At 33.6% G+C, this 24,162-nt stretch overlaps 1 long non-coding RNA gene across 1 annotated transcript in view; it reads left to right on the forward strand.

Annotated features, from left to right (window-relative positions):
• Positions 1 to 24,162, forward strand: part of LOC114209823 (uncharacterized) — a 58,780-nt gene that overhangs the window by 10,465 nt on the left and 24,153 nt on the right. The window contains exon 2 of the long non-coding RNA XR_003609422.1: positions 13,322 to 13,615. This is a non-coding gene — a long non-coding RNA (uncharacterized LOC114209823). The remainder of the gene's footprint in view (positions 1 to 13,321; positions 13,616 to 24,162) is intronic.

The raw sequence follows: 24,162 nt of genomic DNA on the forward strand, positions 1-24,162 counted from the left end.
ATTTCCATAATAAAACTTTCTATTTATATCGTGTAAAATGGCCACCAAGATGGACAATTGCTAGCGTTATTATGTGTGAACACATGATTAAATTCTGTCTAATGCCATCTAAAGCAAAAATGTTCTGCAGCAGTTTTCAGAACATTCCTTAAGAGAGAGTGCTGATGTATAAACTCTGTCCCTCCTCAATCATTCCTTGCTCTATTCTAGTTTCAGAAACATTGATCTGTCTACAACTTGGTCCATGTGAACAATCCAAAGATCACCCTAAGAATATATGAAAAAAATAAATTAGAAAGAATTGGGTTCCCCAAAGACTTCACAGAGTAGAGGCTATACTAGCCTTAGACTGCTTATAGATTTTTATTTTGTTTACACCACTGTTATTTTGATTCTTTATTTCTCAAAGCTGAATATGACAAAATGATATAAATCAATAGTCATATGCACATTATAAAGTGAAAGGGAAAATAAAAGGAAAAATTAAGTTAGAGAAAATAGGAAATCATTTAAAGTCGATCTGGAGCTTATGCTTCAATAGCTTCCTTTATCATAAGCAATCAAAAATATTATCCCTGAGAGCACATGGCTATAACTTTCTGCAAGCCTGCCATAAGTCTGAAATTTCCACAATAAAAAAACAAAACAAAATAAACAAAAAAATCTGATACAGAGATAAAATCCTGCAGAACACTGGTGTGAAGAATGAGAACTGAACCAAAAACTACAAAAGAAATAAAATGCACCTGCATTGAGAATATCATCAAAAATAAAATAAAAGATATAATTAAAAAAATCTGCAACACATGACAAATGTCTTAATAAACAAATAATTCATACAAAAAATAGAAAATGGACAAACACATGAATTTATAAAGATAACTGCAAAACGTTAATATAAACTCAACCTCACTTATAATTGAGAAATATAAATTATATCATAATGAAAACCAGTTTCATTCTTCAATGGTTTAAAATTTTGGCAATACTTAAGCTGTGGCTCATGTTGTTAAATGGACACTTGAATATCATTAATAGGAGTGGAAATTGGTGTAACATCTTTGAAAGGAATTTGGCAATACATGTTAAAATTACATGCGCATGTGAATTTGGCAATACATATTAAAATGTGCTCTTTTACCCCAAAATCCCTACTTCTAGAATGTTACCCTGTAGATATGCTTGCATAACTAACTATACAAAGATGGTCTCTGCAAAGTGCTCACTCACAAATTCTTTATATTACCATAAAAACTCATAAGTTTATTGTTCATCAAGCTATGAACAAGCCGTTCTCATTCATTTGTTCATTCATTCACTTGCTTAATGAACAAATGTTTATTTTTGATATTATAGGTTCTCTTCTAGGGCTGAGAATCAATAGTAAAGAAGACAAAGACACTGCTCTCATGGAATTTACATTCTAAGGGCATAGAGGGAGATGGAGAGAGACAAACAATACAAAGTAAACCCCCCAAAATCATCTTTTTTGTTGATAATTGTGGAGACAAAAAATAGAGCAATGTGAAAGCTACATATTGAGGGAATAGTTTTTTTTTTTTTTTGAGGGAATAGTTTTGATAGGATGTTCAGGGAAAACCATTCTGAAGAGATAATTCAGCTGAAAGCTTAAGAATACTTTGAAGGCTGCTCTGCAAACTTTGAGGGTAGCACGTTCAAGGTAAGAGCCAGTTCAAAGACAAAGATAATCAAGACTAGTTTGGTACATGTTTCAGTAAATTTTCTGTACTAGTAAAAGGCAACAGCAGGTCATTTAAACAGAACAGACATTTTTTTTTTCTAAAATTCATTTGTTTATTTTTAGAGTGGGGTGGTAGGGGCAGAGGGAAAGGGAGAGAGAGAATCCCAAGTAGACTCCCCAGTGAGTGCAGAGCCCGAGATCATGACCTGAGCTGAAATCAACAGTCAGACTCTTAACCAACTGAGCTACCCAGGCACCCCACCAGAACAGACTTTCTAAGAATTAGGGCCTTTGTAATTGTTGGAAGAATGAGCTGGGTTTCCAGGAATGGCCATCAGCATACCAGGGAACCAACCTGCAAGGGAATCTGTCTCTTGAGACTACTACTGGATCTGCTTAGTTCCACACATGCTGCCAAAAGCTCTTATGTAGTGAGCCAAGATAAATTACACAGCTGTTGATATTCCACACCCACAAAGCTGGACACTAGATACTAGAAAGAAAAATCTGGCCACTGCCTCCACCACACCTGCTTCTCAACAACCAGGAAACTGGAGGATGGACGCTTGAATATTGCTATGAGAAGCCTTGGATCCTCAAATTCATTTGGCAGAAGGAAAAGGCCAGTTGGGCAGAAAGGTGCCCACTGTCTCACTTCTATCTTCCAAATGCTTGCACAAGAGCATCTAATCAGCAATCCTGATATTCATCCAGAAATAAGGCTGGAGGGAAGCCCAGGGAAAGTAGTTGTTAGCTCTCTCATCTTTAGAGGAAGGAATGAATTGCAGTTGGACAAGCCAGTTCAGTTTTGGGAGAAAATTTTATAAGATGAGGCTGAGAAGGTAAGTAAGGGCCGACGCAGGGCTATTTGGGGCAAGGAGTTTGGATTTTATGCTACATGCAATAGAAAGACACTGGAATTGAAAATGGGGCTGGGGGGAACTGTAATCTGGTTTATATTTTGAAGTACTTCTTTAGATGCAATGTATAGATTGGATTGTAAGGAAGGGAAGAAGAAAGGAAAATAGTCTATAGCTATATATAGGAGAGAGATGACAGTGACTTTATGGAGAAAATCACGAGTAGAAAGATGTAGAATATATCTTGAGGACAGCTAATGAAACTTACAGATGTACCGAAAGTAAGAGGTGAGGCAATGACAAGAATTAAAACTGGATTCCTAGGTTTTGATTTGTGGAACAGGATGCACAATGGTATGATAATAGTAACATGAGGAAGCAGAGGAACCGTACAGTGTGGGATGGGGGTTTGCAGTATGGAATTCTGTTTTGTCTGTGAAATTTTTGAGATTCCTATGAAATACTGATATATGGTCTTGATATAGTTTTGGGAGTCATTGGAACATAAACAATATCTAGAAGCATTGCGTTCCTGGCCATCATTTAGAAGAGGGTATAGATAAAGTAGAGAAAAAGGAGGACCTGTCCCAGGATTGTTTCCATATTAATTAGCAGGGGAGTTGCAGACAGTAGGGTAGATTCAGAAGAATGACAAAAGCCTGGAGAAGAGATTGTTTCAGAAGGAGGCTATAATCAATTGTGATAAATTAGTCATTGTATTTCCATATGGTATGTTCCTACACTGCCCTTAAAATAGCTGGAACAAATCAATATATGCTGATATAGAAAGAATTTCACATATTACTAAGTGAGAAAAATGTTTATTAATCTCTTTGTGTGAACAAAATATGTTTGCATTTATATATATATAACTTTCATAATAACAAGATCATTAAATAATAACAATGAAGAACTATTACATCAGCTTACTCATTACAACTCATAGACAGATTAGAATGTCCTAATTTATGAAATTATTTCACTTGTTTTTTGGAAATGCTTGTACAAGCCTCTGAGTAACCTCTAAATGGCTAGGACTCTTTGACAATAAGTGGACAGATGTCCTTGTGTAGTAGACAAAAGCTATAGAGTTCTAGTCCTGGATCTGGGGCTTTCTATTACTGTGACCTTAGCCAGGTAACTTAAATTTATAGAACCAGATAACCACGTGGATAACAGACTAATTCAGTTGTGCTTTTTAAACAGTTAAAAACATGATGCAATTGTGAAATACTGAACTATGTTTAATATAATTCTTATTTATCAGAAACAAAACAAAGCAAGATGACAAATGTAATAACAACAACAATAATGACAGCAATGATGGCAGTGGTGAAGGCTTTTTCCTAAGACCTCCTCTTTTCAAGGATACCAAAAATTATCTGTGGTTCTTTCTGATGTTGCAAACCCACTTCTTCAAAACTATTGTCATTTTTTTCTATCAACATTAGCTCACTGAACCAATACCAAAAATACCAAACAAACATTCAAACAAAACAGTAGACTGGAACTGTTACCCATTAAATGTCTCCAAATTCAGGGGAGCTTTTAGTTCTTCCTGACAATTTTTTAAACTATTCTTGGTCATTGCTTTCTTTCCAGCTCTCCTGACTAATTTCTGGACATCGTAACTATATATCCAATCTGTCTTCATTCACTCTAAATACATAAATTTCTGACAGTTTTGTGGAAAACTGAGAACATGAATAGTGATCAAATATATTGCCCCATCATTACAGGCAACAGATTTATGATTGAGCTAGAGTTCTATCTATTAGACTATATCCTAACAGTTAAACATATAAAATCAGCCTGTAGGGATTTGTTCTGGTAACTTCCGACCCCATATAAAAGAGGATACCTAAAAGCAAATAGAATTTTTTTTTTTAATTTGAAGAAAAAATGGTATATTACAGGTAACACTTACCTTTTAAAATTTAGTTTCAGAGTATCCTGCATTCCAACCCTTGGCTACTCCCTGCTTCTCCATTTAGCCCTTGACTCTAACCCATCTGGATGCTTCTGAGAGCTGGTCTCTGTCCATGCCCTTACTTTCACTATACAGTCAATACTTCTTGAGCCTACTTGAGATCTTCCTCCCTCTCCAACCAAGGGTTGCAAGCTATGTAGAAAGATTCCCCTCTAACTGTCTAAAAGCTGGCATAAATGTCTAGCTGCCCACCTCCCCTTTCAGAAATCAACTAAAATGGACGCAAACATTTTGTCAGATAGAATGATCAGGCAAAGAACTATCTATAATTGTCTGCTTGGCAGAGCAATGCAATGCTGCCAGAACCATATGAAAGAAATTCAGAGCTGGCATTTCAAAACAGGGGTCAATATTCGGGAAATACCACAGCATGGGAGATATGGGGTAGCGGGGGAGGGCAGGATGATTTGGAACTTTCAACTATTTCTTGTGGAAATGACATAACCACACATATCTTGTTCTATTTCTAGTTTCTATGTTGATTCATTCATATGCCTGATTATTCTTGCTTAAAACTTTGAGAAAAAAATAAGTTTTGCTTTGTTTTCTCACAAAACTTCTAAATCTTTTTGAAAAAATGCACTAGCCCCACCATGTCTTTCTATGAAATTTCCCCTTGCCTTTATCTAAATATGTGATGTAAATGACAGCTGTATTCTTCCTAGATATACAGCATCCCTATAGTTCCCATGGTACCACATGGGTGAAGAAGAGAGAAAAAAATAAGTAGATGCATAACCTTGAGAAAACAAAGCAGTAATGTGTTTGTCAAAAACCTACTTCTTAAAGAAATTCCAGATTGATAAATTTCACAGAAAATTATATCAAATCTCCAAATAAGAAGATAATTCCTTTAGTATTGAAAGTATATTATGGCAAATAAAGAAACAATTCTGAATATTTTTACAAGACATCATTGTATGAAATAAGGAAATAAAAATAAATGAAATGTGTATCTTAATTAAAATAACAGCAGAACATATTCTTAAAATCAAAACCATAATGCATTACTTTCAAATTATTATCATTTCTGATGGCTCCATTTTAGGAAGTCTTTTGTTAGAACATATATCAAGAAATAAAAGGAAAAGGTCCATTTCAACAGATGATCTGTTGTTCGATTACATTTAAGTTATTTCCTATTGAAAACATGTGTTAAAGTAAGAGTTTTGATAGGAAAATTCAACACAGAATAAATACTGGTTCTCCCAGTATAACTCAGAATCCCAATGGGGAGTTATTTAAACTCTGAGGGAAAGTGTTGTAGTATTTCTCAGATTATACAAAATATAACATGACAAACATATGGACAAGATAAAATCCAAATCATTTCCTTTCTAAAGCATTATATGTCTCATAATACAATGCAACAGGAAGTATGCAGCATCCCTATTAAATTATCCTTGGCTGCAAAATTGAACATAAATCTAACTTTAGATGTAACTCCTAGAGGAACAAGTTAAACTATACCACTGTTTTAAATTGTTTGACTTGTCTATTAATGTGTGCCATCTTTATAATCAGAGAAAGAAAATAATTTCCAGGAGACCCCCTGCCTCAAGGCAACTGGGCAATCGGAGTGTGACCTGCTTCTCTATAGGGCAGATCAGAAACTCCCAGAGAATTAACACCCTGGGAAAATGCTCACCCACTGAGGGAGGGGAGTTGGTGGACTGCTAAAGCAGATATCTGGCCTCCCGGGGGCATGATTCTGGGGCATGTTCTTTCAGACCCACAGAACTAGAACACTGCCTTTTATTCAAAATTCAACAAAGAGGTGTCACAAAATTTCCTTCTCATTTCCTACTCACTCAGTCTACTGAAGCTTGGCTTCTCCAAGCCCCAGAACAGAATTTGAAGGACTTCCATTACACTAAGTGTCCTTCGACATTCCTGATGAGTCCACTTTTTCCTGGCTCGGGCAATACTTTCCTTACTACTGAATAGCTAGGAATGTATTTCTAGAATTGTTTCTCTCCTCCTGAATCATCAATGCTTCCCCTATGTTTTATGTAATTATCATTTATTTTCCCATTTTATACAGACACACACACACACACACACACACACACACACACACACACCCCTCAAATGCACACACTCTGATCCCACATGCTCCTCCTGCGTTGTCAGTGATCCCTCTGCCTCTATTACCTTCTTCTTTAAACACATTTATTATCCACATAGATATGACAGAGATCTGTGTGAACTACACATCTGAACTCATCACACTCTTAGAGATAAAGTCCATTTATTCATGTGCCTATTGATGAACTGAATTTTGCTTTCCTTTCCTGCTCCCTTCCTGTTCATTCTTGCATTGCATATTACTCTCTAGAATTACTGAAATGCTACACACTTTATATTTCCTTCCACTATGTCTTTTTGGTTTAGTCCAATCTATTCAGAATTACTTACCTTTTTCCTTCCTTTTTCACATTTACCTTTTCCTTACTCTAACTGGCTAACTTCTATTCAACCTTTGAAATTCAACCTGTTGAAATGCCTTGTCTGTTTCTTCAATGGTAGATGCATTACATTTCATAACAACAATCTTCCAGGGTTTATCTTTCCAACCAGATTTTAAGTTCCTTGTTGAGTAGGACTCTATTTTATTCTTTTCCTTGTGAAGTACATGGCAAATAGAGGCTTTCAAGTAATCTAAATAAACTAAATTAATGCCTTAATAAATACATTATAAATAAATTGATAACTGGAAGATTTCCTAACATCTCTAAATCATTGCTTTTCCAATTTATAAAAAGTTATTAATAACTTCCTTAGAGAATTATTTAGTATACTATGTATCTTAAGGCCTAGTGTAGTATCTGGCTCATCTAAGCAGAAAATATTAGTCCCTGTGGCAGACTATATTTTTAAAAGATAGCCACACCAATAAATACTCCATCCTACATGTCCTCTTTATTTTTTTTTTTAAGTGTTCAGTGAATTTTATTACATTTACAAGGTTGACAACTGTCACTGCAATTATAATTGTAGTAACCTCATGGCCATTTATGGTTACTGTTCATTTCTATCCCCAGTCCTGGGTAACCACTACCCAACTTATTCTTTTTTTTTATTTTTTTATTGTTATGTTAATCACCATACATTACATCATTAGTTCTTGATGTAGTGTTCCCTGATTCATTGTTTGTGCATAACACCCAGTGCTCCACGCAGAACGTGCCCTCCTTAATACCCATCACCAAGCTAACCCATCCCCCATCCCCCTCCCCTCTAGAACCCTCAGTTTGTTTTTCAGAGTCCATCGTCTCTCAGGGTTCGTCTCCCCGTCCGACTTACTCCCCTTCATTCTTCCCCTCCTGCTATCTTCTTCTTTTTCTTTTTTCTTAACATATCTTGCATTATTTGTTTCAGAGGTACAGATCTGTGATTCAACAGTCTTGCACAATTCACAGCGCTCACCATAGCACATACCCTCCCCAATGTCTATCACCCAGCCACCCCATCCCTCTCACCCCCCACCACTCCAGCAACACTCAGTTTGTTTCCTGAGATTAAGAATTCCTCATATCAGTGAGGTCATATGATACATGTCTTTATCTGATTGCTACATGTCCTCTTTAAATATGAGGTTGACACTTCTCTATTAAAAGGTGGTATCTATGAACCTAAGGAATCTTTATTGTATGCTACTAAGTTCTAGAGTAATTACACATACATTAAATGAAAGAGTTTAGTGTTACTTCAAATGCCTTATGTGAGCAATTATCGGTAATGGTCTCATATGTAAGGTATTTACAAACAATACATCTATGTCTTCACATAACCATGCTTGTGGTTGACCACATCATCAGAAAGGCAAAGCACTAGGGCAAGAAAGACAGGGGAGAATGAAACAAATTATTTCATTATTATTTTCTCCATACATGTCAATTTTAGTTTAAAATAGTACAAACACAATTCCCAGTTATCACTGTGACACCTAGTTGGAGCATATGGCCCTGATATTCAAGATAAGGAACCTGATTTCAAACTCAGACTGATGATTTCATGCTTAGACAGGGTCAAGTTCCAGTAGGAAAAATAAAGGAAAATGTGTGGCAGTGAAGATAACTTAAATGTGGAATATGTGGGAGTTGGCATGAAATTTCCTTTGTAAAGTCATTTAAGGAGACAATAAAAGGAGGAAAAAAAGGAAACTGTTGACTGCTTTGAAGCAAAGCACTAATTTTTTGTCACAATAAACATTTACCAAGTTTCATGTATAGGCAGACATATACAAATAAAAGAATCCTGCTACTAAATTTAAAATAGTCATTTGGTTTTCAATGTTGTATAATCAAGGATAATGTGTAGAAAATAAAACTACATTCTTTTACCCATAGTCTTCTCATTTTGATTAAATATTGCTTATGATTCCTTTGAATTCTCTTAATATCTAATTAGGAGACACTTCTTATTTCAATCAAACACAGAAGTTGTGAAGTAACAGAAGAAAGTTCTATTTCCTCAGCATTATGAAACTGATATGATGTTATTATCTCCAAATCTCAGGTAACATTCTGAGTCAATCCATGTCCTCATGGATTCATTCAAAATTTCTGAGCACTCACCATATCCCAAAATGCTATGCACAACAAATATTAAGATCCCATAGAAATATCATGTTTTAATGGAAAACCAGTCAGGTAACCAGCTAAGAAAAATGCAACAAGTAGTCTAATAATGATATATTCTTAATCCTTTACAGTAAACAGACAATCCTCTACATGCCCCTCCAGCATCTGAAACTATCACAAATAGCCTTTCTTTTCATATCAGGGCTCTTACACAAAGGTTATTATAAATATATATATATAGTGTCCTTTTGAACATTTGTAAGGACAATAAAGGTTCCTTGTCTTGTACCTTTAAATTCACTATTCTCTTCTGTGAGCTATGAAGCTGTGCTTAGAACTCTGCAAACTACATTTCCCAGATACATTTGCCATCTGATTTCCTGTTAGCTTTTGCCTGGAGGGAATTTAAAAAGGACTCAAAGGCATGAAGGAAGAAGAATCTTCACTTTCTTGTCAACATGGCACCAGCAAGAGGAATTAGCCCCACTAGAAGAAACTAGACTTCACTCGGCGTTGGCACTTGACTGTAGACTCCTGCCATTTTTATAATTTCTATTACAAGTCTCTTCAATAATCCTTGGACTACACCCAGGACCACCACCTAGTTACCAGCAGCAGCTATAGAGCTGCTATGTATACAGCCCCAACCATGGAAATCCAAAGCACATTTCACAATGAAATATGATGGATTCCTTATCTTAAATTTCTTCTGTTGAAAAGTCTAATGTATTTTTTATTTCCCATACTAAATTTTTACTGAACCTACCACAAATGTATAGAAACATCTAATCACAAGAAATTCACAAGGCTTTGAATGTACCCAAGAATTTATTCTATCATTCTTTCTTTCCTGACTTCTTAAAATGTTCCCACAGAAATTCAGTATTTCAGCAGGTAATGAGTATTTTGTGTATGTGAATGCAATAATAAATTACATAGAGCTTTCAAAATAGTTATACCAAATATTTTTTATACATTCACTCCAATTTTGAAGTTTTGAGGTCTCTCCTCCCATTTTTTTTCTATTTATAGGAAACAAGTCAGAAAAAAATATTATATAACAATTGTTCAAAAATAACTACTGTTTGCTTTTTCAATTATTTTTAGTAAACCACAGGAATAACTTATTTATATGCATTAAATATAATTTTAAATTGAATTTCTACCATGGAAAATGTATAAGACATTTAGATATATGTTGAGGAAGCATAATTGAAGTACATAGAGGCATTATATGAAAATTGATATGATATGTTTTATATATTACAAGTAAAATTTGTTGCCTTGGAATCTCTAGATAAAGGGAAAATATTGGGGGGGTATCTCATATTTTACCACCTCACTAACTAGAACTTATTTATTTATTTGGAGGAATTTGAGTTGTAAATAAATACCATTTTATATTCCTTAGGCACTCAGTTCAATTATGTGCTGTCAAGTATTTTGTATGTAGAGATTCTGCCAGGCCAGCTTTGATGACTAGATAAGACCCATTTGGAATTAACAGCATCCATTTTTCATTTAAATGAGTTGTGCTATAATCTCCAAAGGAAATTTTCTTAAGAAAATTAAAACACAAAAGACCCTGAATCACCAAGGAAATGTTGAAAAAGAAAAACAAAGCTGGGGGCATCACGTTGCCTGATTTCAAGCTATATTACAAAGCAGTGATCACCAAGACAGCATGGTACTGGCACAAAAACAGACACATAGGTCAATGGAACAGAATAGAGAGCCCAGATATGGACCCTCAACTCTATGGTCAACTAATCTCCGACAAAACAGGAAAAAATATCCAATAGAAAAAAGACAGTCTCTTCAATACATGGTGTTGGGAAAACTGCACAGCAATATACAGAAGAATGAAACTCCACCATGCTCTCGCACCATACACAAAGTTATGGATGAAAGACCTCAGTGTGAGACAGGAATCCATCAAAATCCTGGAGGAGAACATAGGCAGTAACCTCTTCGATATTGGCCACAGCAACTTCTTTCAAGACACATCTCCAAAGGCAAGGGAAACAAAAGTGAAAATGAACTTCTGGGATTTCATCAAGATAAAAACCTTCTGCACAGCAAAAGAAACAGTCAACAAAATAAAGTGCAACCCACAGAATGGGAGAAGATATTTGCAAATGACACTACAGATAAAGGGTTGGTATCCAAGATCTATAAAGAAATTTTCAAACCAACACCAAAAAACAAATAATCAAGTCAAAAAAATGGGCAGAAGACATGAACAGATACTTCTCCAAAGAAGATATACAAATGGCTAACAGACAGATGAAAAAATGTTCGACATCATTAGCCATCAGGGAAATTCAAATCAAAACCACATTGAGATACCTCCTTACACCAGTTAGAATCGCAAAAATTGACAAGGCAAGAAACAACAAATGTTGGAGAGGGTACGAAGAAAGGGGAAGCTTCTTACACTGTTGGTGGGAATGCAAGTTGGTACAGCCACTTTGGAAAACAGTATGGAGGTTCCTCAAAAAGTTAAAAATACAGCTATCCTATAACACAGCAATTGTACTACTGGGTATTTACCCCAAAGATACAGATGTAGTGAAAAGAAGGGCCACATGCACCCCAATGTTCATAGCAGCAATGTCCACGATAGCCAAACCATGGAAGGAGCCGAGATACCCTTCAACAAACAAATGGATAAAGAAGATGTGGTTCATATATATAATGGAATATTACTCAGCCATCAGAAAGGATGAATACCCAACATTTGCATCAACATGGATGGAACTGGAGGAGATTATGCTAAGTGAAATAAGTCAAGCAGAGAAAGACAATTATCATATGGTTTCACTTATTTGTGGAACATAAGGAACAGCATGGAGGACATTAGGAGAAGGAAAGGAAAAATGAAGGGTGGAAAATCAGAGGGGGAGATGAACCATGAGAGACTATGGACTCAGGGAAACAATCTGAGGGTTTTGGGGGGGGAGGAGTTGTTAGCCCGGTGATGGGTATTAAGGAGGGCACATACTACATGGAGCACTGGGTATTATATGAAAACAATGGATTGTGGATCACCATATCAAAAACTAATGATGTACTGTATGGTGACTAACGTAACATAATAAAAAAAAAGAAAATTAAAACACCTTTTATTTACCACTTGTAACATAAAATTGCATATCAAATTTGTTCTCTGAGATGGTGAGAGTGCATTCTTCACTCATTTCCATTAATATCACCTCTTACAAAATATAGCTAGGTAATTTTCTAATTTTAATGCATAAAAGTCATGTTGAGTTATTTGTTAATTTTATAAATTCTTAGGTCATAACCTAGACTACTGAATCAAAATCTATGAGAGATAGGCATAAGTATCAACATTTTTAACAGGTATCTTAGCTACATGTAATAGTAGCAGTCTAGAAAGCATATTTATATAAACACTAGGGTAGTTTTGAATTCTTTAAATCTCCATTACTACATGAATAAAAAAACTGACTGACAGAAACTAGCCGGAATACTGGTATAGAAACACATTTCCAATAAATTAGATATAATTCAGTATTTAAGAGCATTACAAAAAATAAAAAAAATTACAATTGACCTCCAAATAAGATGTTATTCCCAATGAAAATTTGATAATTAAAAAGCTAAACCTTAATTGCTTGAAAAATTAATTTCAGTGGAATCCAGTATTCTTCGATAATACTAAAAAAGTGAAATATTATCAAGTGAACACTGGTTGCTACTATTTTTTTAAAGATTTTATTTATTTATTTGAGAGAGAGATAGCAAGAGACAGAGCATGATGGGTGTGGGGGCAGTGCAGGGAGAGGGAGAAACAGGCTTCTCACTGAGCAGGGAGCCAAAGCGGGCTTGATCCCAGGACCCCTGAGCTGAAGGCAGACACTTAACCAACTGAGCCACCCAGGCACCCCTTGGTTACTACTATTTAACAGCATTTTCAATGAATTCTCAAATTATTTGTGAGGAAAATGTAATAGTGCTTCAACACAGGACTAATTTTATACCCCAGTAAATCTAAGAAAATGAGTAATCTTTCATAAAATGTATTCTGGCTAATATTTGCAAAGAGCCCCGTAACACTATTTCCTAATTATTATCTGAAAAACATGTCAAAAATTATTTTTTGCTTCTAAGGCAAACAAATGCCATTCTAAAAATAGCATTTCTGGGTTGTCTCCAGACACTTGCAGACAAGGATTCTTACATATATATGAAAAAATAAAAAGGATTTGGGAGTCTCTTCTGATCTATATACAAGAAAGAATGGAAGACAAATGATGGAGAACTAAACTGAATGCCCAAGAGAAAAATCTACATTTCAAAATCTGAATATATTCCTATTCCAAATGAATGTGTTGCCAACAACCTTTAAGGATAATTCACATCAGCTGCAAAGGAAATGTGATTATAGCTTGTATAATGGTGGCTTCAATCACATATCCATTGGTCTGGAAAAAAAGTACATTTTTCTAAGGTAGGTGCTATTTTCAGACATTTCATGTGAATTTTGGAGAATTATATGCATGTGAGTAACTTTTCCTGTTATGCTTTCTAAAAGAAAAAAAAAATGGTACATTGTCAAGGAATCTCAACACTATGGCGACATTAGCAGTTTTTTCTCTTTGCCCTTTCCTAAAATAGAATCATTCTTTTTGAAAATTTTGTATTACTTTCAAGTTTTCTTTTGGTTACTTTGGGAAAATGTTGAGCAAATTCACTTAACACCAGAGAACCTGTATTTAGGATGATCAGTTTTTATTCTTCTAATTTTAAGAATGTTCACTTTTTGACACACTGTAATTAACTAGCATCCTTTTTTTATGTCATTCCTTCTGCTTTCTTTCATTTCCTTCTCCCCTTTTTCCTCCTTCTTATCATCCTTCCCTTCCTTCTTACTTATATTTTCCTCATCTTCACTCACAAAGAATATTGGAGATTTTACATGAATCCTTCAAATACAATATAAAAATCAGGTATTAGATCCATAAAAGTTGGAAGAGAAAATTAAGTTTTCTTTTAGAAAAATAAATTCATGTCATAATATCCACAACTGCTATTATATTTAGAAAAAAATGTTTCTAACACTCTTAATAGTTACTATGCAGTATATATATATATATATATAATATACTCTCTATATAAGATATATACATATGCATATATAAAATATTTTTATATATTTTATTTATATATATATTTTATATAATTTGTATATATATAATTTATATAATTTGTGTATATATATGATTTATATGATTGTCTAGGAGCAAATATACTTTTTCTTAACTTAATTAAAGCTTTCTATTGAACAGATCTCTACTGAGGGACCTACTATGGCCATGCCTTAGGTGATCACTTCAAATGGGAAACAAGATACATATACAGATATATGCATGTTCCTATGAGATGAGAGGGAGGTGCTAGTTAATGTCATGGTGATAATCATTTCCCAGTAGAAAATGTATCCAACCAATACATTTCACACCTTAAACTCAGACAGTATTTTATGTCATTTATATCTCAATAAAGCTGGAGAAAATATTTTTGTGTAGATATTTGTTTTCACTTCTCATGGTTAAATACCTAAATATGGGATTTGTGAGTAGTATGGTAAGTGTATATTATATCTCATTAGACACTGTCATACTGTTCCAAAGTAGCTGTTCAATTTTTCACTCATATAAGGGAAATCATGCAATATGTAGTCTTTTGTGTTTGACTCCAAGCAATGTATCTAGATTTGGAGTTGTTCCCCATCCTAAACAAACCATAGTCTGTCTTTTTTACATGTTAGCTATTCTCATATGTATGCAGTGGTATTAAATGGTGGTTTCAATTTGCATTTGTCTGATAACTAGTGAATTTTTTTTTGAGAAGTATCTGATCAAAATTCTGCCTATGTGATTTTTTTTTTTTTTTCAGTAGGGAAAGGGTCTTATTATTGAATTTTTAAAGGAATCAGGGACTGTTTGGAGAGATGACCTATTCCATAGTTACAAAAAGGAAAATGTAAGATGAGCCTGACGCAAAAAAAGGAGTGCTTTAAAACTGAAAAATGGAGTATGTTACAGGGACACAAAAATCAAACTGGAAGAACTCCCACTTGTTAAAGCTGGAAAATCTGAACAACAAAATAAATAATATATGAGCCAATTATAACCCAATGCATTAAATAAATACACACAAGTTCATAATTATATAAACAAATGAATAAATACATACACTGAAGAGAAGTGACAAGAGTACTTTATGGAAAATTCCAAATACTCCACATAGCTACTTCCCCTCAATAATTGAGAAATCAAAGGTTTAATCTCCAGATGACATTTTTATTAGTTCATTCAACAACCACAGATTGTATAAATAACTCATATCATGTGTCAAAAAAACAAAGATGAAAAAGATGTGGCCTCTGACTTCAACAGAGAGATGCTTGCTTTTCCTTATAATTTTTGTTTCATTTGGGTTATCTTCATGCCTTTTATTATACATAAACTAATTGAGGGCTGGAAATAAATTTCAGTCATTTTTAATTTGTAGCATTTAGTACAAAGCTGCACATGCTTGCTCAGCAAGTATTTGATAATTTTTCACATAAAAATGAAGAATGAACAAAAAACAACAACTTATTTCATACATCTGGTCTTCTTTTTTTTTTTCTCATCTGGTCTTATTTTCTACAATATTATTTAAGAAGAAACATGAAGGTTGACTCTGGCAGATACCCAACATATTTGGTGTTGAACAGAATTTCTCCTAAGCTATGCAAAACTCTTCCTATTTAACATTTCTATTAAGATTTATTTTGGAATATGGGAATTTATTAAATATTAGCACTCTGTTGTTATAACATTGTAGATATGAATTTATTGCCCTTTAAAAGCCCTTCATAAATGTGAATTCTCATTTGCATTTGATCAATTCATCTTTTTTTTATTATTTTTCAAAAAATGATAGTAACGGATTCAAGACTAGGTATATAATACTATATCATCTTTAGTTAACATATCGTGAATTTGACTGAATTCTAAAGCTAAATTGTAGTCTATAATTAGTTTTCACAACTATAACACATTTGAGAGAGTACTGCACTGTATCAACCTTTGATCCCTTTGAGTTTGTGATATTTCATAACATTTTAAGAACTGATTTTCTAAAATATTTTTCTGTGCTTAAAATTAATATTAATATATTATTAATATAATATTAATATAATTATCTCTGAAATTCCTTTTTTAAGAAATGGGATTCTATAACAATTTTATTACTAGATTTTTCTACTTAAATGTACTGATTTTGCTTATTTAAATAAATAATATCATTGCATCTATACTTGTATTTCTCACTGTAATGAAGTTACTTATTCAGTATAATAATACCTGTTTCTCCCACTTTTATGATGATTGTAACAACAACTTAGTCTAAACTCTAAACTAAGGAAAGACCTCACACATCTATTTCTCTTCAGCTATTGAAACTATTTCTGGCAAGTAAATAACATGACAGAGCATTTTATTTGTGTGTTTATAGTGGGTGTATGTGTGTGTATATGTATTTTTTTTCAGATGCTCAGAGAATATTTCTCATTCTGCCTCAGATATTTTAAACTCTTTTGAGTATTGCATAGTAGCTGCAGGCAGAAAGCAAAAACATTTTTATTTACCCTCTGTTATTCATTTTTAAAATTGTTCCATTCACTAAAATTTAAAAAAAATCTTCTCTCTTTTCTTAAGAAAATTAAATGTCACAACCTTTAAAATGACATTTATTCTGACTGATTGAAAAGTCTTACATACATTTGATTTTTGTTGCCTTCTATTGAAGAATAACCTGGTAATAATTTTCCACTTATATTCTATTAAAAAAAAACTGAGCTGCAATATTGTTTCTAGCATTTATGTTCTTGTACCCTTATGCCTATAATATTTGACGGTATCTACTTCCTTTAGCATTTTCATCTAATACAGTCAGCAGCACCTCTGATAGAAAGGGAAAGGATTTCATATATTCTGCCAATTTCATTTTTATATTAAGTTTGACTTGAGTGTTTTAGCTTAGCTGTGTAAAAGCCTGACTTCACCTGTTGTCTAATATATATTCCTTGTCAATGACTGAAAAGCTTTTTCTGGCAAGTAGATACACAGCACAATATGTTATTTGTTGGCTGTTAGAATAAAAATCAATAAATTATTTCCCAAATTACTCACCATTATTAATACAAACTTTATTTTTAAAAAAAAATTGTCATTTCTCATTCACTCACTTCTTTATTTTTTATTGTCCAACTATGACCTTATCCTTACATTGATAGCATGTAATTTCAGCATTTTCTTTATTTCTGCCACAATTTTGAAGCTTCTCTTCTACTATGAACACTTAAAAAGAATATGGCCATGTGACTAATAGCACTTTTAGAAAATACTTTTTTGTTTGTTTGTCATATAATGAGTTAAACTTTTATGAACATCTATGTAAATACTTTTGTGTGACTATAACTTTTTTTCTCTGAATAAATGTCCATTAGTGCAATTGTTGAGTTGTAGGTTAGTTCCATGTTCAGTTCTCTAATAAACTGAAACACTGTTTTTCAGAGTAGTTATACTAGTAGTTATAATAGTTATACTACTTTATATTCCCATCAACAATTTATGAGTGATCCAATTTCTTTACATCTTTGCCAGAAGTTGATGTTGTCACTATTATTTTTATTTTTATTTTTATAGATTTATTTATTTGAGAGAGCAAGAATGAGAGAGACAGAGTACATGAGAGGGGAGAGGGTCAGAGGGAGAAGCAGGTTCCTCACCAAGCAGGGAGCCTGATGCGGGACTCGATCCCAGGACTCCGGGATCATGACCTGAGCCGAAGGCAGTCGCTTAACCAACTGAGCCACCCAGGCGCCCTGTCACTATTATTTTTTTATTTTACCCTTTCTGATACGTGTGCAATAATCTCCTTGTGATTTTAGTTTAAATTTTCTTAATGGCTAATGATGTTTAATATTTTTTCATGTGTTATTTCCCTCTATATTTATCTGTATATCTATTTCTGTGAGATGTCTGTGCAGATCTTTTGCCTATTTTCTTACTGAATTATTTGATTTTTTTTTTTTACTGTTGAGTTTGAAAATTCTTTCTGTATTCTAGATAAAGTCTTTTGCTGGATATGTGGCTTGCAACTACACTGTCCCAGCCTCTGGCATGTCTTCTTATCCTCTTCATAGGGTTTTTGGAGAGCAAAAATTCTAAATTTTCATAAAGTCCAATTTATGAATGCTTCCTTATATAAATTATGCTTTGGGTATAAAGTCTAACTTTCTTCCTAGTATAATCCTGCAGATTTTCTCTTATTTTTTTCGGAAATTTTCACAGTTTTACATTTTACATTTATCCATTTGAGTTCACTTTTGTATAAGGCATAACACTTAAGGTTCACTTTTTGTCTATGAATGGCCAACTGCTCCAGCACCATTTGTTAAAAATGCTCTTTCTTCCATTGAATCAATTTTCCATCTTTGTCAAAACTGAAAAATTGGTTGGGCATATTTTCGTGGGTCAGTTTCCATAATCTCTATACTATTCCACTGATCTATGTGTTTATCCCTTCATCAATACCATAACCTTTACTACTAAGGTATATAGTAAGGCTTGGAATAGATTAGACTGATTCTGTCACTTCGTTCTTTTTCAAATTCGTTGAGCTACTCTTTTGAGCTACTTCTTTGCCTTTTCATGCACATTTTATTTTTATTATGTATTTATTCATTTATTTTTAGAGAGAGAAAAAGTTCGTGGGAGGGGGAGGGGCAGAGGGAGAGAGAGAATCATAAGCAGGTTCCATGCCCAGTGCAGCACCCCACACAGGGTTTGATCTTAGGACGCTGAGATCATGATCTGAGCCGAAATCAAGAGTTGGATGCTTAACCCACCGAGTACACCCAAGTGCGCCCCTATATACATTTTAGAATGTACTGGTTGAGCTAGTTCCTTGCTTTTTCATATACATTTTAGAATAAACTGTATCTAGAAAAAAAATCTCTCTCTCTCTCTTACATTAAACTTGAATATTCATTTGAGGACAGCTGACATTTTTATTATGTTTTTCCAATCTATGAACATAATATGACCTCTCTTTTTGAACTTTTTTTTCACCACTTTAGGGATCTTTAGGAAATGTTCATGCAATTCCTATGATATTGTACTGGCCTTTTTCATTTGTTCCTTCATGCAATCCTCAAAAAATACTTCTAAATTATTTATCACTTACTCTAATTTGCCCATGAGAAAGTTAAGACCGAAAGATGTCAACTAACTTGTCCATATTATACAGCTGCTAAGTAGCAGAACAAAAATTTCAAACAATGTTTTATTCCAAATTCCACGTTTTTTCTTCTATATATCCAAGTTTCCCTTGGATGAAACTGGTACTTCTTATAATACATCCAGGACATAAAGCATTCATTCTCAGTTCCTTATTGCTCCTATAATTACTTTTCAGTCATATAAAATCATTCCATTTCTCCACTGAAAACAAGCATCCATATATTACAATTGTTTAGAGAGTTTCACCAATCACACTAATCATTCAATTTACCTGGGCCCAACCAAACCTCTACTCCTCTGTAATCCAATTTTGTCTCTAATAACTACTATATAATTTAGAAGTTATTAAGCACCAAATGATCTCACTTGTATATTTTTATTTGAACAAAATACCGAGAATATTGAAGATAAGGACAAATACTTAATTTTCCTTTTGTATCCAACCTCCAACTGGCATCAGCAACTTATTGTTAAAATGATAATGTCTCAGCACAAAGAGTGATTTTAGCAATAATCCCCATATTATTGCTATTTGTGCCCATCATCCTGTCATCTTCGTGTAATTTCCTCTACAGGTGTGTTCATGAATTTACTTCATGCTCCCACCTTTTGTGCCAAAAACACCCCAAAAAAGCCCACAATAAAAGACTAACCAAAATCTGAGAAGCTTGTAAGATGTTTTTAACTAATTAAAGAATAATTTTAACTTTTAAAGAATAAAATGTTTCCTATGTAACAAAACGAATTCATCAGACACTTGAGAATATATGCATCACTCTCAATTTGGTCATCATTTTCAATAACAGTTGTATATGTGGTGACATAGAACATTACTGGTTATTGTCTATATGAATTATGTGGATTTCATACACTCTTACATGCTAAATGCATACTAGAGTTTCCCATGAAGTAGATCTCTCTCCTGGCCAAGTACACATTTTTATGTTTAAAATACCATAATTTATAGGTTTAATAGCATGCCATACCCAGTTTTGGAAGCATATTACATATGTGTTTATATATACATTACATAAGATATTTTAACTTTTTTTGTTTTACCATTTTTATAAGAATATTAATGTTTCCCCAAATTTGTACTTTAGTTGCAGGAGGAGTAAAAGTGTTTCTTAGTATAATCCCCACAATATCTAAATCATGTTCCTAATTATTCACTTAATGTGCTGAATATTTGATGCCTCACACACATTTTTCATTTTGAACACATTAAGGAAAAGACCAATGCCCATATTGAAATACAATTGTCATACTAAATTTAATGGTGACTTAGTGCCATGGGAATATTAATCTGTTGATGTGTATGCCCTTGTTGGAGAGAACTGCAAAGAGTAGCAGGCCACTAATTAACTATTTTCAAATTGATGTATCACCTCCATGTGGCTTCCTATGAAAGTTTGCAATAAAGGTGAAAGTTAATGACAATCTGACCAGGCATGAATATTGGCATAGATCAAGAATGCCATTTAGCATTCATAAACCACAATAGCATCAAAGGATTCTTTGAAAAACAAAGACTTCAGGTTTAGGGGCCTCAGAAAATCAATTTAACCATGTGTTTTATTGACCCCCAAGGAATAGGATCAAAAAAGAGTAGAGATACAGGAAATTATCATTTACTTTATAAGTGTTACCTCCCAGGCTCTCCAGGGAAGAGCAAATGCCAAATGAACACCACAGCAGTTCTTTAATCTAGAAGTGAGTGTAAGAATAGTAATTAAGAAAACTGAGAAAACTAGTAAAATCAAGATTACCTTCATCTAAATGGGAATTTAGACTTTACCTTTTTTGGGAAGTTATATATGACATAGACTCATAGGCCCTTTTGAAATGATGAAAAGTCATACAGAAACATAGGGACTCATTTGTAATGGGATATATACACAATAGTATCCAAATTACAGAATTATGAACAAGAAATGAACTTGTTTAAAAATAACAATGTCCACTTTTTGTTTTTCTTCAGTGTATTAGTGGATAAAACAAGAATGTAGAAGGAGCTAAAAATATAAAAGAATGAAATTCAAAATGGGGAATAAAAGTGGAAGAGAAACTCAAAGGAAGGGAGGCTGAGATGCCTACATATAAAGGAAAGGGAAAGAAATGAGAAAGTCCTTTGGAAAGGACGACCGAAGATAAATCAAGGATTGGGTATTATGAACCATTAGTAAACACTTATATTAATCCCTCTATTTCTTTGAGTTATCTATTAACACTTATCATAAACATCTAATTAATCCATCAACCACTTCCACAGCTCTGCAACTGCTCTTTATCTTTAAACACATTTGGTCCCACATTGAATAATAATGTTATCACAACTCACACCACTTGCTCTAGTTTTGGGTTTATTATATTTTTGAAGGTTTTACAGTTATATTAAATAGTAGTTATCTGTCTGGAAAATTTTTATTCACAGCAAAATTTCATGAAAATAAAGAACTATATAATTTTTGCAGACATTTTTTTATTTTTATAAATTCCAAGAGTAAAAAAAAACATATTGATGAAAAGATTTATGACAGCTAGTAAAAAGTATACGGAAAAAGAACATCTCAGCCTCAGTTAAATAAAATCGCTATATTTAATTCCCCTAGGCTTTTTAACTAAGACCATAATAAAAGTATGTTATTGAGTACATATTTATGTACCTGACATGGTTCTAAGTGCTTTACACATATTAGTGCATTCAACCCACTACAAGCTTATGAGGTAGGTATTATTTTTGTCCTCATTTTGTAGAGCAGTACATTAATATGTAAAGTAGGTTTAATAACTTAGCCAAAGATACACAGCTATTAAGAAGCTGCCCTAAGTTGAAAAATTTCCACATCCCTTACCCTTAATCTTAGAAAATCATTATCTTAAAACTTATCATCATAATTAAACTAGAAGCATTCTTTTCCTTTTTTGGCCTGACATAAGTTTTGGTTATTCTACATCAAATTATTTTCTTCCAGTCCATGGATCAACTAATTTATTTGTGAAAATGACTAAGTCGTGGAAACAAATCTTCAGTGAAGATATTGGGACAAAGATAACCACAAGCAAACAAAATACATGCATTATATACACATTATCAGTGTTTCATACTAATATTTTGCCATAAAATTCAGAGAGATAGGTTAATTTCAATATATGAGAAAAAAGCACTTACCCATCTACCTGAGGCCTTTAATGCATAACTAGATTTTCAAGTACTGTGCATTGATAAAGGTAACTATAGTTGTTTTTAATGGAAAGCATATTAAACATAAAGTCAGAAAAGCTGAGCTTTCTTCCCAAGTCTGCCATCATGACCTTAGGCATGTCACATAAACCATTGTCCTCTGCTCATCTTTAATTTGGGGATAACCCACTACCATGTTATCCAACCACTTATGTGTATGTTCCTTATGAATATTAACATAAAGAGTGTCTCTTTGAAAAACAATGGTGGGATGCCCGAGTGGCTGAGTCCCTTAAGGGATTACTGTGAATTTCAGCTCAGGTCATGATCTCTGGGTCTTAAGATTGAACCCAGTGGAGCCCCTAGTGCAGCCTGAGTCGGGTGCTCTCTCTAACTCTCTCTCAAAAAATAAATAAACCTTAAAAAAAAAAGAAAAGAAAAAAAATGGTAATCTCTTTAGTTAAAAAAGAAAAAAATTCAAATCCTAAACTAAATCTCAGGATACACACCAATAGCAAGGGTTGATTTCAGAAACAGATTAACTTGTTTTAGTTCTATCCAAATGGTATAATTCAATGGTCTGTCCCATTTGGGTCTAATTCATGAACACCCTTAATAACACCAATCATTCAAGAAGGAGCTACTTTATGAAGTCAGATTGTTATCAATCCCTTTTGGCTTCTCCTCAGCAAAAAAGAAAGATACCTGGGCATAGAAGAGGCTTAAGTGACTTTGACAAGTGGAGGGATGTTATAGATACACAAATAAATGTTCACAGTCACCTTTGTGATAACAGAAAGCTGGCTTCCATTTCTCATCACCATGTAGAGCATAAGTAGCATAAGTGGCTAATTGAATGCCTGCTCATATTCGGCTTTCTATTCTATACCTCAGTACCAAGCCTTGGGATAAGTGCTCAATGCTTATCTATTGCCATTCATGATGGCTTGTTTCCATCAGTCGAAATTTTATACAATTTCATTTTCATAAATAATATTCCTATGTCTTAATAGTAGGTAAATTACCCCTCTCACTTCAGTGATTTTAAAAATTATTTTAAAGTCCACTTATTTGACCTCTGGAGCTTAAACTTAAGAATTTCTTCTGATAGATTTCATTATTGGGCTTTGTTGACAGAAGATGAGAGGAGTTTTTATGCTTGGTGAACTTTATTTCAAGTGCATTTAATTACAAGAAAATGACTTTTAGTTCATCCCAATACTAAGTATGCTTGGGAAACGAGGAAACTGATAGAGGAGGAGAAGATAAATGCAAACTCTGTCAAACAGTAGCATCCTGGGAAATCAAGGTGAGACAAAATTAGAAACTATACAGACTCTGTGTGAGCATCATGGATTTGTAATAACCCTTGATTCAAGAGGCTGTTTCCAAAGTAAATTTGTGAAAACAGAATTTCCATAAGGACCTCTAAAATTGAAGGGGAAGGATAGAAACTATAAGCATATCCCCCCTCCCCTTCCTTTAACAATACAGAGAATTCCCTTCTCCTAGAAG

This window comes from Eumetopias jubatus, unplaced genomic scaffold, assembly GCF_037043125.1.
Source record: "Eumetopias jubatus isolate StellerSeaLion01/CBP00866 unplaced genomic scaffold, mEumJub1_p1.0 scaffold_9, whole genome shotgun sequence".
NCBI lineage: Eukaryota > Metazoa > Chordata > Mammalia > Carnivora > Otariidae > Eumetopias > Eumetopias jubatus.